Below are 22,974 nucleotides of genomic sequence, written 5' to 3'. Positions count from 1 at the left end.
GCTCTTCCCCATCTTGAGACGAAAGTTATTGAAACTTTGGGAATTGAAGTTAAAACTGAACTTGGGATTTTATTTATTGCCGCAGCATATTTACCATTTCAATGCACACGCGAGCACAAAAATTATTTTAAAGGTGATTTACAAAAACTCACCAGAAATCGTTCGAAATTTTTCATAATCGGCGATTTTAACGCTAAACATCGTTCATGGAATAATTCTCAAAGTAATTCCAATGGAAAAATTTTATTCAATGATTGTTCTTCAGGATACTATTCTATTTTGTCTCCGAATAGTCCTACATGCTTTTCTTCTGTAAGAAACCCTTCAACAATTGATTTGGTGCTAACAGATCAAAGTCATGTATGTAGTGATTTGATCACACATGCTGACTTTGATTCTGACCATCTTCCAATAACTTTTTCTTTATCACATGAATCAGTTTTAAACCCTATGAGCTCTGTTTTTAATTATAACAAGGCTAATTGGGAAAGATACAAAACTCATATTGAGAGAAATTTCAATAATGAGCTTGATTTGCAAAACGAAGCGAATATTGATTCCGCTTTGGAAGCAATAAAATGTGCAATTGTTGATGCCAGGAATTATTCTGTTCCAAAGGCTCGAGTGAAATTTGATTCATCAATAATTGACGAAAGTCTTCAACTTCTAATTCGTTTGAAAAATGTCCGCAGACGTCAATATCAACGTTCTCGTGACCCTGTTTTTAAAACTATTTATAAAGATTTACAGAAAGAGATTAAACATAGATTTACTCTTCTGAGAAATCAAAATTTTGAGACTAAAGTTGAAAAATTGAAACCATATTCAAAACCATTTTGGAAGCTGTCGAAGATTCTTAAGAAACCTTCAAAGCCTATTCCAGTTTTAAAAGATGGTGAACGTTTTCTTGTATCCAATGAACAAAAGGCTCAAAGACTTGCTCAGCAGTTTGAGAGTGTTCATAACTCAAATTTGAATTATGTGAGTCCAATTGAAAATGAAGTCACACGTCAATTTGATTTAATTTCTTCCCAGAATTTTTTACCTGCAGAAATAATTGAAACTTACTTGAATGAGATTAAATCAATTATTAAAAATTTCAAAAATATGAAAGCACCTGGTGACGATGGAATCTTTAATATACTAATCAAACATCTCCCTGAGAGCACAATGGAATTTTTAGTGAAAATTTTCAATTGCTGCTTCAAAATTGCATATTTTCCCAAATTATGGAAAAATGCAAAAATTACTCTCATTTTAAAACCGGATAAGAACCCAGCTGAAGTTTCAAGTTATCGACCAATCAGTTTGCTTTCTTCAATAAGTAAACTGTTTGAGAGAATTATTCTTAACAGAATGATGTCACACATCAACGAAAATTCAATTTTTGCAAATGAACAGTTTGGATTTCGCCATGGGCATTCCACAACTCATCAATTGCTCAGAGTTACTAATATGATACGAGCTAACAAATCTGAAGGTTATTCCACTGGAGCTGCTCTTTTAGACATAGAAAAAGCGTTCGACAGTGTTTGGCATAAAGGTTTGATTGCGAAATTGCAAACTTTTAATTTTCCAATTTTCCTAATCAAAATTTTGAAAAATTATCTTACTGATCGAACTCTGCAGGTTGTCTATCAGAATTCAAAATCTGATAGATTTCCTGTCAGAGCAGGTGTACCTCAAGGTTCAGTCTTGGGTCCAGTCCTGTACAACATATTCACTTCAGATCTTCCTGATTTGCCTCCAGGATGCACAAAGTCGTTGTTCTGCGATGACACAAGCATTTCCGCAAAAGGAAAAAGTCTTCGTGTCATATGCAGTCGATTGCAGAAAAGTTTAGATATTTTTTCTTCCTACTTGCAAAAGTGGAAAATCTCTCCCAATGCTTCTAAAACTCAAATGATAATTTTTCCGCATAAGCCTAGGGCTTCTTTCCTCAAGCCAAACAATCATCACGTTGTCAAGATGAATGAGGTTATTTTAAGTTGGTCTGACAAGGTTAAGTACTTGGGACTAATTTATGATAGAAGAAATTATTTTCAAATAGCACATTGAGAGTATACAAGCCAAGTGCATCAAATATACGAGATGTTTATATCCTCTCATTAATAGGAATTCTAAACTTTGTTTAAAGAACAAACTTTTGATTTACAAACAAATTTTTAGACCAGCAATGCTTTATGCTGTACCGATCTGGTCAAGTTGCTGTTCAACAAGGGAGAAAACGCTCCAAAGGATTCAGAATAAAATTCTGAAAATGATTTTGAAGCGTCCTCCTTGGTTTGGTACACTCGAAATACATAGACTTACTGGTGTTGAACCATTAGAAGCTATGTCAAATAAAATTATTAACAATTTTCGACAAAAATCGTTGCAATCCTCAATTGCTACGATAAGCTCTCTTTATAGCCAATAAGTTAGCAATTAAGTTAGTTGTAAGTTTACTTCCCCTTTTCTGACAAGTAGGTTTAAATCCCTACGAATGATAAGTCCTAATTGCGAAAGCAAACAAATCCTAACAATTAAAATTACGAATTTCTAACAGTGTCGAGAAGTCACCATTTGTGATTGGACACACATACTCATTATTTACTAATATTTATCATAAATACTTAAGCTACTAACAAATCCCCCCTTAAAAAAAAAAAAAAAAAAAAAAACATAATATTGCTCAATTCTTTCAAATTTCTTCAGAGTAACCGGAAAAGTTTCTTGCACCGTTAAAAAAGTTTTATAACAACAAGTATTGAGTAGTCTCATTTCAAAACATGTTGCAGGTGCTGCTTGGGATGATGAGTCTTTTCAATAAATAATGTGAAGTTATTGATTTAACGATGTCACGAAATTCTCCTAGAAAAAATTTAACACTAGAAATACAAAACAATATATGTTATGGCAATAGTTTTCAGATGTACTCTACTATGATTGACGCAAATAAATAAATGAAAAAACTTAACTATTTCAAAACTGTCGTAATTAAACACTGACAACATTCTATTGAAAATCATAAGAATGTAATTTTACTCGGCTGTTATCTACTAATTTTTTTTTTTAAAGAGCCCTGTCGTTTGGTAGCTGTGAATTGTGAGTGATTTTTTTAACTCTAGCAATATTGTTTTACCAACATTCATGCCAAGCATAACTCTTCGAACACAAAGTCGTATTGGGCTCTATCTCTCCGTGCACAAATCAAAAAAGGTTTGAATAAGACCAGTTGAATAATGTTTTTGAAAAATAAAAGCAAAAAAAATGGCGGAAATCTGCTATGTGTAAATAATGCATAAAACCGTTAATTTGTTGCAACTGTGGTGAGAATTTTACTGTAATAAAAGCCACATTTTTCCCTCGCTTATTGAACACGCAGCTGCTAGAGAGAAAAAAAAACAAGAAATAGGCCAGACAGCTATTCCTAGCCTGCCGTCGCCGTTGTCCAGTTTCCGGTCCCGGATCCTTGCGGCCGGCTGCAGCCGCGGCTGGTGCAGCTTGCAGCGGGACATCGAGATATGTGTGTGCTGTTGATTTCTTCCCCCCTCTTGGATAGACCCTCGTAACGCATGATATGACGCCCCGTAGGGTCATCCTCATCGTAATCCTTCTTGCCACTGTCTGTGCTACCGTGTCCAGAGAGGGAAGGGACAATAGCATTTGCATCTTACGTTTTGCACGTCGTCGTTGCAAATCTGCATATGGGTGATGTAAAAAGGAAATGGAAAGCATAGATTTTATCGACTGAAAAACAACGCAATGCAAGTAGGTACAGACAGGATGGGGTTCCGTGCCGAGTTGTGTCATCTTCTAGCGTAAGCGCATTACTAGCGATTGCAGCAAACAAACGGAAATATCAGGATTAGCGGGGCTTAAGCCACCGGACGTTTACAGCGAAAGCTTTCTTTTCCCATAACTGGATACCGAGGCGCAATTCCAACCGACAACGACGAATAAAACAAAGATCATTCCACTTAGCGGTGATTTTGTGGTCTTTTACATACGAACTTTATCATTGGTTGAAGACTACTACATCCTCATATTGTGACCTAAAGAAGCCATCCGAATCGGTCCTGTAAATTTCCTGGAAATGAATAACATGATTTTGGAAAACTACACGTTTCTAATCTCCAATAACCCTAACACGAACTCGAATCATAAGTCATTGTTAGGTATCCTACCAACCTCTGAGCTCAAATCGGACCAGTAAATCCTATTGGGTTTCTAACCTCGGTTTCCACAGTGATTGCTTGACCTTTCTAGGAGAAAGGCAAAACGCAACGTGGACTGGAAGCAGATGCGTTTCGAAGCCACGCCGGAGGAAATAAAACAGCGAACATTTACGTAGGTATAAAGCCTTCATGAATGCCAGGACAAAATAATGGAAAACACCATTGCATCCTGGCAGCAAGAGCCCATTTTTTATTCCATTTTTTAGCCATGTTTTGCTTCTTCATGCCCTCTGCTGCTATGGTCTTGCAAACCGGAGAAAAGAATTGCAAATGCACTTACACTTACACTTCCTCTCCGTGTGCTTTCGTTTGCTGCACCATCAAATACCGTGCGACTGCGTTACCCGCGCACTCTTCCTGTGTCCAGCCAGCAGCCTCCCGGATTCGGTCCGTTTCTTCGGGTGGCGAGGATCATACTGTAAGGGCAGCTGATAGCCACCTGGCCGGGATGTGCGTCGATTGGATTTGTTTCCTGTACCGAGTGAAAAGGTTCAATTCATTCGGTAAGATTGAGATTTGATCAATTTCATTAGCAGGGAGAGAGACAGAGAGGGAGAAAAAAAGTGCAACGAAAATCATCGCACACTTTCCATCTTTGCAACTGTCAGTCCAAAGACCTTTCGGTTCTTTGCGCGAATGCGTGTACTTATTAATAGAATGTCGAGGAAAACAAACCGATTCGCAACGCAAGTCTCGACTGCACTCACACTGCATATCGCGGCGGGCTCGGGTTCGGGTTTCGGGTTAGGGGAACTGTCGTTGATTCGCGCTTGTCGTGTCGCACGGCTTGGCGACGATTTTCTATTGCATGTTTATGTTTTGTGCTAATTATAATTGCATCGTTGTTTTTTTTTGCTCTGCTGTCGTTGTTGTCTTTTTCTTTGATTGCTGCGTGTAGGACTGCGCCTGTGTCTGCCGCTCAGCTGCAAATTAATTCGTTGATAGCCGGTCCGTTTCGAGTTCAGGGACAACTGCTGCTCTACCGGCTGCACGGGGGTACGTACATTCACGCGCCCAACACTTGAACGAACGTAACGGCCACACACATATCTTCTTGGGGTTTGGGTGGAACGTTGAGGAGGAGGTAGAGGAGAAGATGAAGGATCGTCAGCGAACATTCTTCTAATGCATTCCACTTCTAAAAACCGCAACCTCTCGGAGACGAGTTTGTGCACACGCAAACAGTTCGTAAATTCGAGTGGACTTTTGTAATTTTAGCATAGCAGGGAAGTCTCTCATAGTAAGACAGGACAGGACAGGTAATATTGAATCAATCTGCTGAAAATAACATATTTTTGTCTTTCTCCTAGAAAGGTATAGCAATCACTTGCAAAACCGAAAGTATAAAAGTGCTCCAAAGTGCCGAATGGCATCTATCACTCGACTCAGCTCGACGAGCTGAGCATTTTCTGTATGTGTGTGTATGTGTGTGTGTGTATGTGCAGATTTTTATTCTCACTCACTTTTCTCAGAGATGGCTGAACCGATTTTCATGAAATTAATTGCAAATGAAAGGTCTTGTTGCCCCATAAGACCCTATTGAATTTTATTGTAATCGGATTTTTAGTTTAGAGGTTATGTTTAAAAATGTGAAAATCATGAAACATCAATATCTCAGAAACTACACAACCGATTTGAACAAAATTGGTCTCAAAAGAACGGGCTACCCTTAAGTTTTGAAATTCATAAAGATTGAACTTGTGGTTCAAAAGTTATGAAAAGAAACGTGTTCTGAAGACTGTTTAATCTCACCCATGTTTCTCAGAGATGGCTGTACCGATTTTCATAAAATCAGTGTCAAATGTAAGGTGTAATTGTCCCATAAGACCCTATTGATTTGTTTTGCAATCAGACTATTACTTTGCCTGTTATGTTTAAAAATGTGAAATCCAGCAATGCAAAGGAACATATTCCGAAGACTACTTGGACTCACTCACTTTTCTCAGAGATGGCCGATCCGATTTCCACAAAATTAGTGTCAAATGAATGGTCTAGCTGCCTCAGAAGACCCTATTGAATTTTACTGTAATCGAACTGTAACTTCATTTGTAACGTGCCGACTTGTGAAAATCACGAAACTTCATTATCTCAGAAACTGCACAACCGATTTGATTATTATTATCAGATGAGCGGGCTAGTTAAGGGTTAACTGATGAATTATGATTGAACACGTGGTTTCAAAGTTTGGCTGCCCTACACGTTCCCATTTCATTTGATTATAATCGAACTTAAGCAACCGTTATGTATTAAACTGTTAATAAAACAACGAAAGTCTATTATCTCAAAGATTACATGACTTATTCGAACATAACTAGTGTCATACGAACGAGTCATCTCTCAAACTTACAAATAACAAACTTCATAACAATTTGATATGTGGCTCAAAAGTTATGGAAAGAAGAGAAATTCAAATACTATTTAAAACTATACCTGCTTTGGTCGATATATGTGGCCTCAACATAATTTAAATGTGGTGTCGTACTATTTGAACGTTCCAAGTTCATCGATTCCTTGCGGTTTGTTTGAAGTCTGCAAATGCACGACGAATCGGCCATAGGATATGATCAAAGTCAAATAACAAATCGTTTGGAATGATTGGTTTTATCGAAATGACAACATCCTCGTCTTTCGGCTTCTGTACATCGCCTTAATTCTGAACATATTCATATTGGGTGGTATTCTGTCATTATCAGCAGACTTTCTGGCATCAATCTGACACCGGAAATACCCATATTGGGAGGTATTTTTGGTTGTTTTCCAGAAACTAAAAGTGGTCGTCTTCAAATTCTAAATAGTGTCCAGGGTCAATGTTTGGTTTCTATGCATCATCACGTTTACGGAAATATCCATATTGAGTATTATTCGGTCATTTCCGACTGTTGCCTATAAGTTGCCATTTAGCAATTCAAAATGGTGCCTGAGGTCAATTGTTAGCTTCTTGCATCATTCTGGTTCCAGAGATACTCATATTGGACAGTATTTGTTTATTTTAGGCTGTTTTTCACAAACCGGTAGTCGCCATCTCAGAGCCGTAGGTACTTCGTTTTGCGTGGGAGGGCAGAGAATTTTTTTTTGGGAGGGAAAGCCGTTTAAAACCTTTATGTGCTCGACAAAAAAGTACCTTTACGCGTCCAACGGAGTACTCGGGTTCTCACAAATTGAAATTCTTATAAGTTTGGCAGTTTTCCTTCTATGTCGATAGTTTTAGTACCAAAAGATTCAGATCATCTATATATTTTCAAATAAGCGTTAGTGGTGTCCCGTAAGAATTTTCTTATTTCCGAAAATCTGGTTTTCCGGGTATATATTCCGAAAAAAAAAACCAAGCTGCGAATGTGCGTATCGTTGAAAAAAAAAAGTAGGGATAAAAATTTTATAATTTCTGCCTTACAGTGACGAAGTCGCTATTCGACCAATTCAATATTTATTAAATAAATGATCAAACCAGCAAGAGAAACAATGCAAGGACGAGTGATGGAATGCAACGATTTTATGTCACTTATTAGAGCCATTGACACAACGTTCGAAAAACCAAAAACAGAAGAGAGTTCTAAAAAGTTAAAATTTGAAACAATAAATGCATTGAAGGAATTACAGCGTTAGAAACCCATCTTCGAGGGTCGCCTTATACAAAATCGACGATACTGAGAGATTCTATTCGCGAAGAAAGAATGGAGCGGTTCAACCGTTAGCCCAAATTCTAAATTTGACGATTCGCACTGTTTGATCAATGTTTATGTCCGGTTTTATTTTGGACCGAACTGTAACATAGTTGTCCGGGCTAGGTAACGGACTGGGTTATGCTTCCGAGGTGTGAAAAATTCCGGCCAACAAAAATTGAACTGAACATAAACATGAATCACAAGAAGCACACTGCAGGAAGTTTAGATACTGTCTGAATATTGAATATTTGAAAAAACTAGTAAGTTTATTCATTTATTTCGTCAATCATATATGTAGACTGGTTACAATAATTTCTAAACTATTCACGAACATAAAAATTAATTTTGTGTCCTCAGCCTCGAGGACTTGAAATACTAAAACAGTATTTCAAGTCCTCGAGGCTGAGGACACAAAATTAATTATACCGGGACATCGTAAAGTCAATGGCTTCGCAGTGTTGATTATAAGAATTCATCATACTATTTATAGGTCCATTTTTTGCGTATTCCGTTCGATGATGGTTAAGAGCAAATAAACTACGGTGTCGAAGTTGTCGAATGGGTGCATAAAAGTTCAATTTAGAAAGTAGTACTGCTGAGTCAACGTTCTGCGAAACGATATCGTTTACAAATGAAGCCATCGCGTACTCTCGCCGTTCTTTTAATGTTTGAATGTCAATCAACATGCAGCGTGCTTCATATGACGGAAGACGATGTGCGGTCCAACCTAGCTTACGAAGAGCATATAGTAGAAATTGCTTTTGTACTGATTCTATTCTTTCTTCATGTACGCCAGGACGAGGAGACCACACAATGCTACAGTATTCCAGTATTGACCTCACATAGGCAATATACAAAGTTTTGATAGTGTACGGGTCTTGAAAATTGTAGCAGAAGCGTTTGATGAACCCTTACATATTGTTTGCCTTGTGTATGATAGTGTTATAGTGGTCGATGAAATTAAGTTTAGAATCTAAGATTATTCCTCAATCCCTAACTTTATCACATTTCTTCACATTCTGATCCCCTAATGCAATTACGATTTTGGGCGTTGTTAGTTTTCTGCTAAAGGATATTACATTGAATTTTTTTACATTTAATTCAAGTAGGCTTTTCTCACACCAGATGTAAAATTTGTGGATTTCATTCTGAAATACATTGATGTCTTCTTGACTTTTTATTTCCAAAAACAGCTTCATGTCGTCGGCATATATTAGAACTTTAATATTTTTGAGGATGAAGGAAATGTCGTTTACGTACAAAATAAAAAGAAGTGGTCCTAAGTGGGAGCCTTGGGGAACATCTGAAGTAACTTGAAGGGGATTTGACTTTTTTCATTAAATTTTATTATTTGTTGCCTGTTTGTTAAATATGATTCAAGCCACTTCAGGAGACCAGACTCAATTCCAATTTTTTGCAGTTTAAAAAGTAGCATTGGTATGTCAATACGATCAAATGCTTTGCTAAAGTCTGTATAAAGAGCTTCAACATGGTTCCCATTATCCATTGCATTCAATAAGTAATCTACGAATTCAAGTAAATTTGTGGATGTAGAGCGGCCTTTGAAGAAGCCGTGTTGTTTGTCAGTTATTCGATTTTTGACTTGAGCAAATATCTTTTCATTGACAGTTGCCTCAAAGAGTTAAGGTATGCAAGAGATAATAGCGATTACACGATAATTACGTATGTCAGATTTACGCCCAGATTTGAAAATAGGCACTAAAAATGAGCTTTTCCATATATTTGGGAAGACTCCAGTTCCCAACGACATATTGAACAGCCAGAACAAAGGAGATGTAAGTTCCTTCGAAAGATTTTTCATGAGTGCTGGAGGTATTCCGTCAGATCCAGGTCCTTTGGAAGGGTCTAAATTTCTCAGACCCTTCAAAACATCCTGTACCTGAAGTTGGTTGACACCAATGTTTCATGGATATTCTGGATAAAATGCAAAATAATCGCGGTCGCGATTTTCTTCGGAAAATGTGGTATAGATTTCCTGGAAAAATTTTGCAAAGAGATTGCAATTTTTCTCCGAGTTATCACCAACATGTTCATCGAGTTGCATTATTGATGGAAAATTGTCTGATTTTAGTTTTGTTTTGACGTAATTGAAGAAGTTCTTTGGACAAGACTTAATTTCTAGTTCAGTGTTTGCATTGAATTCTTCAAATGCATCACTGATTGCTTTTTGTTTGCGGTTTTTTAAATTTTTTATTTGTTTGTTAAACCAGACTGGATGTTTAGTGTTAGCGTGGCGTCGTTTTTTCTTCAATGGAATCACTTGAGAGATGATGTTGTACAGAATTTTGTAAAAGACGCTAACAGATGATTCGACATTTCCTTCATCTCTAAAAATTTGTTGCCAATTGACACAGTTTAATTTGTTTTAGATATTTGCATAGTTCGCGAGTTTGAAATCAAGGACTTCCTCATACTCACAGTCGTTGGGTCTTTGATATTCATGTAGAAATAAAGAATATTCAATTGCTGTGTGAAAATTTTCGTTTTTCCACAGTGGTTTAACTGATTCGGTCACACAGAAATCTTCATGGATATTCGTTAAGAGTAGGCCCAAATAGCAATTTTCACGGTTTCTTACATGGTTAATCTGGTTCAAACCTAGGTTAGCAATTTCGTCAAACATGAAGTGCAAAGTGATGTTATCTCCAACGACTGGGAGTAGGATGCTTTCGTTTTTTTTCGGGTCCAAGATGAAGTCAGCGGTGTTTTGATTGAAGTCCCCATAGATGTGAACTTTCACTTCTGGAGGTAGTTCAGATAAATTTTTTTCTGCGCAATTAAAAAACTTTTTATACGTAATTTTATTAGCGTTATGTGGAGGAAAGTACACAGAGGCGAATACGTGTGTTTCACCTGCTATGTGCGATTTTATCCAAATGTGCTCGAATTCTTTGAATTTAGGTGCAGCAACAGTTTCTGAATAAAAATTCACAGAGACCGCTATGAGGACTCCTCCGCCTGACTTCTTTTCGGATTCTCGAAGATTCCTGTCATTCCTGAATACATTTAACATATTTCCAAAAATTTCTTCACTTTTGACACTTTCATCCCAGTTTGTTTCAGTCGCCAATATGACTGAAAAGGATGAGCCTAAAAGATTGTTGTAAATTTGTTTCATTTTGGCTGGGCCTTTCATGCGATTGAAATTTTGACAATAAACCAAAATTTCAGTCGCATTTTGTGTTGGTGAAGAAATTTTTGGGGATATGGTGGTTGACGATGTTTGAGGGTTGGTGAGTGTTACCTGTAAGTCTTCTTCATTCTCATCGTTTCCGAAAACTCGGTTTGTAAAATTTATCGGTGCTTTCTCTTAGTTGTTGTAGGCGGTGTGTTCGTTCACTGGATAACGATGTCCGATGAGACTGCAGGTCTGCTAAAGCGTCATCGCGTGATATTCCCAGTTCTTCATGTACGTCCAGGAAAATTTCACGTAGCAGGTTTAAGTCAGTTGGTAGTCCTTCAGCTGCCAGCATCACCGATGCACTAATTTTGGTGATTCCTCGAATGCATACCGTTATTGGCTGATCATGCAGGAAAGCAAGGAAAGTTCGTACCGTATCCATAATTTTGTGATCACGCAGCCGTGCTTCCAGATAGCGTTTGTCACCAGCAGCGGATTGCTCCGTTAGTCTGACAATCGGTGGACGCATAGGATCTAGCAGTGGAGCAGTATTTTCCGGTTCTGACTGTGAAGTAGTGCTCTGTGTTGTACCTTTTTCAGATCGATACGGGTTGATAGTTTCTCCTTTCCTGAAGTTGATGAGTTTTGGAGCAGAAAGTGCAGCTATCGGATTGTCGGTTGATGAGGGGGCCCGGCGAATTGAACTTTTGCTGTGGCTAGTAATTCTTTGTCTGATGCGTTGATACGTTGATAGTTTTGCGTACCGCTGTGCTGGTTGTTTTGTTTACTGGTATGAGTGATTTGTTGTTTTCTTTTTTTACGGTTTCTTTTGGCTTTTTCGGCAGCTTTTTCTTGTAGTCTTCGAGACCGTTGCTTGGCATTATAAGTGGACCAGTCCTGCTTCCATTGCCATTTGTTACCCAGAAATCTCCATCCTGGAGATGTGTGGTCCGCTTTCGGGTAGTAAGATTTTTCAGCTAGTTCTTCCTGAAGATTTTTTTGAGGTTTTGTACTGCATGTGTTGGTCACCTGAAGATTGGAGACAGTCCCTGAGACAAATTTCACCTCCTCGAGTATTTCAGTAAGTTTTGAGTCGTTTTTTGTATGAGGTTTCAATGACTCAGCCTCTGCGATTGAACTAATAAAATTGCTAGTCAGGCTTGAGAGCCGTTCGTCAAAATATTTATGTATTTTTTGTGGCATCGTTGAAAACGACTCGCTGATGCCGGTCAATGTCGTGTGCAATTTATTGTCACACGACTTTATGTGCTGCCCGACTGCACTGCACACGTTTTGATTGCTTTTGTTAATCGCTGACAAAGTTTCTTTGACATCATTAAGCAGGTGATCAATACTGTCGAACAATTCTGACACTAAGCAGAATTTTTTCATATCCGCGGCAATTCGATGATTGGCGTCCGTCTGTCGATATATTGCCTCCACAAGCTGCTCCTGTTGATGAAGCAGCTTCCGTACGTCAGCTTCCTTCCGGAGAATTTCTTGACATTCCGTACACACTGGCGCCATATAAGATGTGATGAAAAGTTCGCGGTGTCGTTGTACGCCGATACACGCAGCATGGTAAGTTCTACTGCAGAACTCGCACTTCCAAAGAAAGCGGTCGTCGTTTATGCTGCCCGAAGAGTTACGACACGGATGGTCAGCAAAAACACGCGACGTTGTCAAGGTGTGAAAAAAAAAACAAAAAAAAAATGTATACTATACAAGTTAATTGCGGAGCGAAAAGCAAACGCGTCCGCGCCCGATGACTGTTCGAGGCGAAAAAAAGTCTTGTGTGTTACTTTTTGCCCACGATTTGTTCAATCGAAGAAATCAAAAAGTGGACAATAAAAACTTCTGGAAAAACTGGTCAAATTTTGCAGCAAAACTTGTTTTGCATCGTTCTTATATGTATAATCAAACATATAAAACTGTGATTGGTTCTCTCATTAAAATGACACATTTAACTCACATTTTCACTCCCAGACGCTGGTCGGGACATCCGAAACGGAAGTATGCGGATCGTCAGTTTCAACTTCGCCGCGAATTAAGCGGGCTCACCAAAAGATTGAGTAATTTAACCTTTTTGTCATATGAGTTCGACCGTTTTGATTGTTCGGATTTAAACATGGTTCTTTTGAGATTCAGTGAACTACTACTGGAGACTATTCAATGATGCTTATTGGTCATATTTCACATTTTTTATTTGGTTTTTTTCACCTAGTATCAATCAAATATATGAGAAAATTGCGTGGTGGGGCAATGAAAACGCGTGGGGGGCCAAGCCCCCCTTATTCCCCCCGGTAGCTACGGGCCTGCGCCATCTTGGATTTCAAAATGGTATTTAGGATACTGGTTAAAGAAAAACTCATATTGGGTGATATTTGGTCACTTTGGACTGTTTTTCAGAAGCCGAAAGTCGTCATTTTGGACTTTAAAATTGCCTGTGAAATCAAATTCTGTCATCTGGGCGTAATTCTGGTTCCGGAAACATTCATATTGAATGGTATTTGGTCATTTCCGGCTGTTTGCCAGACACCGGAAGTCACCATCTTAAAATTCAAGATTGTGTCTGTGATCAATTTTAGCTTCTGTGCATCTTTCTGGTTCCAGAAATACTAATTAGGAATCGTCCATTTTCGGCTGTTTTCCAGAAACCGGAAGTTGCCATCTTACAATCCAAAATGTTGTCTGAGGTTGGTTGTATTTTCTTGATTGGTTCTTGAGTTGTGCGAAATTTGTGTTTCATTTTCATGGGATCCCTCCCTTATAGAAGAGGAAGTCGGGTTTCAAACCATTATGTACATATTTGTTACCACTGAAAACATTTACCTGCCAAATTTTGTTCCATTTGGTTGATTAGTTCTCGAGATGTGCACAAATTTGTGTTCCATCCAACTATTATGGACATATTAGTTACCCCTCAATCATCCACATGCCAAATTCGGTTTCATTTGCTTGGTTTGTTTTTGAGTTGTGCCGAAATTTATGTTTCATTTGTATGGGGCCCCTCCCTTCCAGAAAAGGGAGGGGTCTCAAACTATCATAGGAACCTTTATCGGCACCAAAAACCCCTACATACAAATTTTCACGTCGATCGGTTCGGTAGTTTTCGGGCCTATATGGATCAGACAGACAGACAGACTTGACTGCATTTTTTTATGTAAAGATTACAACATCAATATTTTAGAACCTAAAGAGTGAATATACATTTATTGGATTGAAGCGTTCATGTAAATCTATTTTTACAAATTAAAAATTGAATGAGAAAGGCTGGGTCTGACCGCTAGGTGGATTAATTTAGGGTTTTTTTTAAACATTATCAACATTTTCCAGTATTAAATCAGTTATGAATTTTGAAAAATTCCATGGAAAATTGGCCTGTTTTAACCCTTTCCCGCTCATGGTGACTCTAGAGCACCATGAATTGTATTGACCATACACGCAAAAGTTGATGTCTTGTACAATCATTGTGTCTTCCCGATTCGTACAAATGTTGCACAGAAATCGCCCAATGAATGTGTGAAACGCGTAACGCAACAGTTGTACTGCGAATACATTGACATAGAATGAAATCAGAATATGTATCATATACCGACACTTTATTTCTCACGTCGAGTGTATTAGTGGCTAGACTAGATACATCACGTACAATTTGCAGGTTGCTCTTTCGCTTCTCTTTCGGTTCGGATTGCGACGCGCAAGGCGATACATCGTTGCTTCAAGAAATGAGCGAGACACCCGTGCTGTACATACTTGATTTAATACTAGTGTTGTTAGTCTCACTCATACTGTCGGTGCGTGCTTGCTGCTATTCAGAGGAATGCATGAAGAAGAAAAATTATCTCGAAAGCGTGTGTGCAAAAGACTTGAAAAGCGTAGCATTTGTCTCGTCCTCAAGCAGAAAGGAGGAGAATAATTTTGCTTCTCGCTCGCTTTGCAATGCTGCTAGATACCAGTTGAAACTGTTTAGGTGTAGTAGTTTGGAGCTGCCAAATACATTGGAGAAACGCTAGAGCATTAATTGCGTTATGCCCAACACGCAATCATTGTACTGGTTCCGAATTACATCAACAATTGCGCTAAAAACGCACAATTTTGTACTGGTTTCGCACCATCCAACTTTTGCGTGATATATTGGCAGAAAATAGTTAGTTTTGACTTCTTTTTTTCTACAAAATGTTGCATTTTTAATACACTTTTAACTTGGCATATCGAATGACAGCTTAATTCAATATTTGAATTGTTATCAAGAAAATTGTAGAAGAAAGTCTGGATTTTTCGATAAAAAAAATAATGTGTGTTTTTGACAACCGTTTTTATATAACATTAATCAATCGATTCCATAATAAAAATAAATTTTACGTAGATCTATTGTCTATTAAGTGTAACAATCCACCAAATTAGCATTTTTCATTCTAATTCGCTTGTCCCATAAACTTGAATATGGTGCCTCAGAGCACCACTGGGCATACAGAAGACTAAAATTTACAACGTATGCTGGCTAAAAATATCCGTTACGATGGAATATCATATTGGCCAGCATTTAGAGATGCGCAGAGATGTTTCTAACGCAATCATCGTAATCACTTTACATTTTTTTGGTGTTCGAAGTGTAATGTTCGTCTTTGCATAATGAAAGCGAGTTTTTTTTTCATTTTCCATAATAAAAAATCAATCAAATGGTCGTAAACGTAGTCTTTTTTTTCGAAAACTACATTGTTTCTCTTTTATTTTTATTAATTTTTAAATAACTGCTTTAAATAGTCAAATTTTGCCAAAAAAAAATTTCTCGTGTATTAAAAATAAGTCCCTTGTATGCTCATAGGTGCTCTGGAGCACCACTTCAAATTTAACTTTTTACTTCAAAATATAACATTTCCCAGTAATTCAAATAAGTCTACGAAGTATTTTGCCCAAATTAACCCTTTAAGTATTTTTAAATCCTGAAAAACCTCGTGAGCGGGAGAGGGTTAATTTTTGACATTTTTTATTTGGCTCAAACACACTCACACACAGATGTTCCTATTGGCCAACAATGTCGTTTTGCGCTATTATTATTGTTTCTAGTAACGATTAATATTTGTAGAGCCAGACCTGTTTCCTTGAGTGCTGTGATGTTTTAGGTATAGTTGTAGGTAGCTGTTTGTCCGAAAAAATATACACTACAAAAAAATTTAGAGAACAAAATTACATCAAAAAGGTTATTTTTAAAAGTCTTTTCTTAATGAAAACTACAAAGTATGAACTATACATTGATTGGTTGTCTGGTCAGAAAGAAATTTGGTTGGTATGATATCATACCAATAACTTAGTCCTTCTCAAATATATATAGGGTTTTGAAAAAGTTCGAATACAACTTTTCATTGATGTGTAGATGCGTACCTCTACCATCGTTCCGAATAAACATCCTGAGTACCGCATCGGTGATGGTTTGGAGGGACGTATCCAAACGAGGGAAGCTCTCATTGATGTTTATCGAGAGAAATGTGAAAATCAACAACGCTGCCTATAATCGCATATCTGCCTATATAATCATATCCCATCAGGAAAATCATCGAGTTGAGAAAACAGCGCTTGAAGATATTTTTCTTGTTTTGGGTATGGGATTCACCTATTTGGGGTAGGCTATTCTTATTTTTGAGACATAATTTAATGAAATAGACCTTAATCATAACTTCTTGATCAAAAAATTGCCTTTTTTGTGAAAATTACAATAAAAAAAAGAAGAGACTGATATGCGATTATTTAGGCCATCGAGTAGCAAAATAAACACATTCCAGTCTCGCTTTCAGGAGTAGTCATATTTTTCCCCGAGTATTTTGAATATGGGCAGAGAATGGCGGAGACTTCCACCCATTACTCATCCCGACTTAGAAAAAGCAGGATAGGTTACTGAATAATTTTCTTTCTCACGTGTCCAGTGTTTCGCAATACGCTAAATAAAATTATTCCAGGAGTAATCGTGCATGTAGCATATTGGATAAGTGATATTGAGAAAGGGTAGTTTTCAATTTCATTACAACAGTGACTTGACGGAGGACGATGGCGATGAAAAGAGGTACTAGCTGTTTTTAGCTTAGCAACTAAAAACGATTTCTTCTGAGTTCTGACGATTTCAACTTGAATGATCATTTGAAGTGAGCAGCATTTCTCAAGGCTATTATCCCTCTGATTGACGAAACAAATAGTCTTTCAGGAACGAACTTTTGGAAAAAGTTGCAGTTTCTGAGTCTACTTAAAATTAACTTTTGTGTGGAATTTATTTGAAACAACCTTGCATTATTTAATTATTTGATGATTTTTTAACGGTAAAAATAATGAAAAACAGCACCGAACATTTGTTATATGGATTGACGAGAAAAAAAATTGCCATACTCAGAAAAATACTTTGGTGGGACTGATATGCGATTATTTTTAAGATGGAACAATTTGACCTAACATTTTTTTCTGACTTTTTCAAATAAAACATACTTTTTTGTTTTCTTAATCGATAGTAGGGCAAGAAATAGATCTATCTATAGAATCTAACATTCATCTCAAAAACGAAGAAAATCCACATGGGACTGGTATGCGATTATAGGCAGTACGGGAAGGATAATTTTGTATTTTAACAGGACGATGCACCAGGAGTATTTGACGGATTTTCTCAACAATATTTTGTGGCCTCCCAGCTCCCCGCAACATAATCCCCTGTACTTTTATGTATAGTTGTACATGTTGGTCAACATTGGCGACGAGATGTCGATGGACTACGTGTGTGCCACGTCAGATTTTTTTGAGAAATGTCTCAAGTTCGTCACAAGCAGCACAAGGGAGGGTGCTCCCAACAAATATGTCATAAATATTCTCAATAAACATTGCTTCTTGTATTTGCATTTTTTAACACATTTGTAAAGTGTAAGTTGTATTCAAATGTATTGAACACCCTGTATAATGTAAAGAAATCGAAAATATTTTTTTTAAATTTTTTTTCCAAACAAACAAAGTGGCTTTTTTCGAAATATTTACATAAATCATAATAATATTTTTGGGTTTTCTTCTTAAAAATTTTCTACGGTCTATATTTTCTAGAAAGGCAAATTAACTATTTATGATTTAGCGGAGATTTTTTTTTTTAAGTTTTGAATAGTTTATTTGACACGGCACGATACAATTTATGTTTATCTGAGCCAAGTACATATTTTTCAATTCTAAATTAGCAGGGAAATGAGGGAGGCACATTTTTTATACCTCGCGGCCGACTACGAGCCAGTGGGAATTTAAGGTGAGAGGAGGGGAGTTACAATTTTGTTTTTAACTATTTTAAATTATAGAATGTAGGGGAACTGCTCCATTATTCATCTCAGCCCATATATTCATCTCATACAACATGAAAACACAATTGAATACAGAAAAAAAACGCATATTTTCTTCTTAAACTAATCTGCTAATCCATGGAATGGGTTCTTCTTAGTTCACTTTAGATTCCTTATAAAGTATAATTCTCAAAAACTCACTTAAAAGCACTAAATTTGATATTACAGTCGGGCATCTGCACTCGAAAACTCATTAAACTCAATCACCTACTTCAGAAAACTCAATCCGCGCATTGTTCTATACGGTTACAACGGGACTCGTTCAGCAGCCAACCAAAGTTTTTTTCATCACTAGCGGACCACTTTTTATTTCAATCACTGAACAAAATCACTCACTACACTAAGAATACTCCAATCATTGAAATGTTCACCTTAAATTTCCAAAAACAAGCTTGAATTAGCAGAAATATATCAGATAATTTCTACAATTCCTAAATATCAACTGTATATATTTTCATCTGTTTTCACTGCGTTGAAGAAAATCAAAAGTTGCGAAATCAGTTTCTGGTTATACGAAAAAATCATACTGAAAATGTTGAATTATTCCGACATAAATCTACAGCACTGTAGTGGTTACCTAGGCTACCAATTTTGCACGTAAACAACTACAGCGGATATCTAGGTAACCTACTACGACGGGCTGCAGCTACGTTCATTCATAATAATGTGATTCATTCATGACTAACAGTGTGATGAATATGGGGGCGTCGTTAGATAAATAATTGAGTAGTGGGTCAAGTTTTGAGATGGATATGGAAGCGTTGTGTAAAATGGTTTGTTTCACAAAATTCAGGATAAATCTAGCTAATTTTACAAAATATGCAATGCTGAACGATTCCATAAGAGCACGTAAGCATATTAAGTTTATTTGTTCAATGATTTCGTGAAAACTTGGTGTTTAATCCGTGCTTTCTTCGTGAATATCGGCTTAATGAGATGAATAATGGAGCAGTTCCCCCATTCATTCGTACGTGGCTATGTTCTATATGAGCAGTTTTGGTCTGAGGTGTCTGTGTAAGCATAAAGATGCCGAGTCTTCGTTTTAGTGTCTCCAGCATGGTGTATCATTTTCTTCCAGCTTGTTGCGGGAATTGTAATCTAACAAATAGATAAAAAAAAATCAAATATTAATGCCAGCATTTTTTATAAACCCGTATGACTGGGTCATGTACTGGAGATCAGCGCTTCTCAGAACGTCTCTAACGGGTACGTTCGGTTGTTTTCCTCGGGCCCAAAGGGAATCTATAAGCTCGGACCTAACACCACAGAATTCGGCATACGACTAAACAACATGCTCGATATCATGGTAGCCATCGCCACAAACACAGTGATTTCTTTCAACAAGCCCTATACGAAAGAGATGCGTGTTTAACGTGTAGTGATTAGACATAAGTCTGGACATCACGCGAATGAAGTCCCGACCTACATCCAACCCCTTGAACCATGCTTTCGTCAATACCTTAGGAAAAATGGAATGTAGCCACCGTCCCAGTTCATCTGAGTTCCATGATGATTGCCAACTGTTGAGTGTTCTATTACGCAAAATGCTATAAAATTCATCATATGCAATTGGTCTTACATAAATATCGCCATCAATGGCATCCACCTTAGCCAAAGCGTCAGCCTTTTCATTGCCCGGAATGGAACAATGAGAAGGGATCCACGCCAAGGTAACCCGGTAATTTTTGTCTGTTAAAGCACTTAAAACCGCCGTATTTTCCCTTCTTCGATGGATACTGAATGCAATTGCTTGCATCTTTACATTCTTAAAACAGCCAATCCCGTGACACAAAATGTCATCGACCGTGAGGTTATCTTCGGTAACCACACCGTCGATCTCCACGTCCTTGGCAGGGATGTACACGCGGTACTCTATTGTGACGAGCTCGTAGCTAGCGATTGCGTTTGCTTGCTTCAAGCTACTCACGACAACTCGCAGTTTGTTCGGTCTTACCTTCGTAATTTCGGTTACGTCCGAAAACTGTTTTGCCAGGTCCTTGCCGATTTGGATAATGTTCAGTGGCTTCTTTATGGGCCTGAAGAAAAATAAGATCGGACCTTACGCGTCATCTGGGTAAGCTTTCACCCGTACTTCCGGTACCCTTGATACAGGGCTAGGTAAAGGGGATGGTACAGGGGAAGGTACAGGGGAAGGTAGAAGGGAACCACATCCAGGAATAGTTCCACCTGCATATTGTCCATTTTTGCGGGAGCGTTTTGCTCTACCGCACGCAAGTCTGGTTTGGTAAGCGGGTGGTCGTGGGTTCGACACTTAGTAGAATCAGGCCGTTTAGTTGTCAAAGGCCTTTAGCATGGGTTCATTCTCAGGCTCCCCACCACGTACCCTTCCTTCAATCTGAATTCTACAGTACCTCTGTTGAATCTCCTTCTAACAAAAATACTAAACCTGGTGTGAGTAACATATGAAAGTTCTCTCCAGGGAATTGTAATTAGGCGATATTGTTAGGAGGGACAGAGGCTCGGTATAGTAGAGCAGTAAGCTTGAAACGGAAAGGTACAACTTACACATAAGCACGGATATGAATGATAAGCGTATCACTTACTTCAATAGTGATACTGCCAATAATATGATGTGGGGAGTACAGTAAACACCTGGGCAATATCACAATAGATCTAAGCTGTGGTCGCAGTGATGAGTCCACACAGAAAAAGAAAAAGATGGGGGGAATCAAATAATTGTTGTAAAAAGTAAAAACAATTTTTCAAAATAAGGAGTATTAAATAAGAAAAAAGACAACCGTATTGAGGAAAAAAAAATGAAGAAAAAAAAAACAAATGTGAATACTTAACCAGACTTTTTGTATTTTTGCCTACGTGCCCTCTTGGCTGATAGTTGGATAGTTGGATTAGTAGGTGGCTTGGCAGGAATCGCAATCAGCCTCCTCCAGCTGGACCAGCACTAGGGGCTAACCAGCGGTTGGTGGTGCGAGGGATTTTCTTCGGCAGCGTCTGCTCAGAACGTACACTCTCGCACCCCGCCAGGGGTTAGCCGGCGCCCGGCGGCGCGAGGAATTTGTACCGACTACTGAACTGCTTTGTTGTAACAGTGTCGGTACCGAAAACACCGGTAGCACGCGTACAGTCTGGACACAGTGCACAAAGTCTTCTGTGCCGCAAGGGGTAACCAGCGCCCGGCGGCGCGGAGATTTGCTCTGGCTGTTGGATGTCTATTGTCTATCAGCACCGAAACCAAAAAACACAAGCGACGCGTATTGTCTGCACTGCAAACAGTATTGTTTGTTCGAGCGAGCAAAAATAACGGACCTCTAAATTAAGAGTTAGTGATACACTTTCTTCTAAAAAAATGTGACAATTTATCCTAGTTTGAAGTTTTTAGAACACATGAACAACGACAAAATTAGGATAAGAGCGTACCCAAAAACGCATTTAAAAGGGGTACTTTAATTTCATACCTTATTATTTTGTCAGATTGAGAGATAGAACTTTCCAATCTTCTACAAACTTGCTCGAAATAGCTAGTTCTACAATATTTTGAAAGAAAGTTATCAAGCTCATCAAGAAATAAAAAAGTTAATTTTTTTATTTTGGTATACACCCCCTTTAAACAAAAAAATTTACCACCCAAATAAAGTACTCATAAAACTGAGAAACTTTCTAGAAGACATTGAAACGCTAAAACCATGCGTTTCATAACAAAATACCGACTATTTTTAATTTCGTCCCACTGTGCGCCGCCATGCTTAGGGCATTCAAATTTTTTACGTTAAGTTCATCGTTTGGCTTTCGACCATTCGAACCAAGGATGTTAAGTTTGGACTCAACTACAAAATTCAAATTGCAATATAGAATCAGAGCTATTTATTCGTCTGACTGATGAACGGTTTCTTCTCAGTACATACACATGCATGAATTTTCTTGTATTTTTCTTATCACTAATTGTTCATCCTGTGGAGTCAACTTTTTCTGTTTAAGTTCCTTGGTGCGCCGATGATCCGATTTTCTTCGACAAACTGTTTAATAATAAACTGAACCGCTGATCTGGGTCTTTTTAAGAAGCTGGTTATTTTCCGAAGTAATTCACCCAATTGCAGTATTTTTACCTTTTCTAACCCTTGTGAAGATTTTGCCCTAATTCCAGCGAGTTCTTATGGAAGTTATCTACTATACGTACGCGAGAACTGAAGTTAATTGAAGAATACTGTAAATAAACCTCGAAATACCTATCCGAAAACACAAGAGTAATATGCTGCCGCTCATGGCAAGTCCGTCCCAATTGCATTTTTGTCAATTTTGAGTTTATTTATGGAATCAATTCCTTCTTATGTCTACTTTCGATAGAACAAATATTTTTGAATACTTCGTTCTGAGGAACTATGAAAAAAATAGCAAGTCGGTTTGTCCAATAGCAAAAGTGATCGCAAGTCGGTCCCATTGCAAAAATCTTCGCAATTTAACCCCACAGCCAATAATGATTATGAAAAATGTAATATTTACCACAACTTGTGGTCTTCAGGTTTAGAATTGGATGTACCAAGTGATATTCGATAGGAGGTTTGATTGAATTTTACACGTTCTACATCGTGTGGCTCTAGCTGATAGTACAATGTTTT

This window comes from Wyeomyia smithii, chromosome 1 (genome assembly GCF_029784165.1).
Source record: "Wyeomyia smithii strain HCP4-BCI-WySm-NY-G18 chromosome 1, ASM2978416v1, whole genome shotgun sequence".
NCBI classification, from domain to species: Eukaryota; Metazoa; Arthropoda; class Insecta; order Diptera; family Culicidae; genus Wyeomyia; species Wyeomyia smithii.
The sequence above is the reverse complement of the archived record's forward strand: the minus strand, read 5'-3'. Positions refer to the sequence as shown.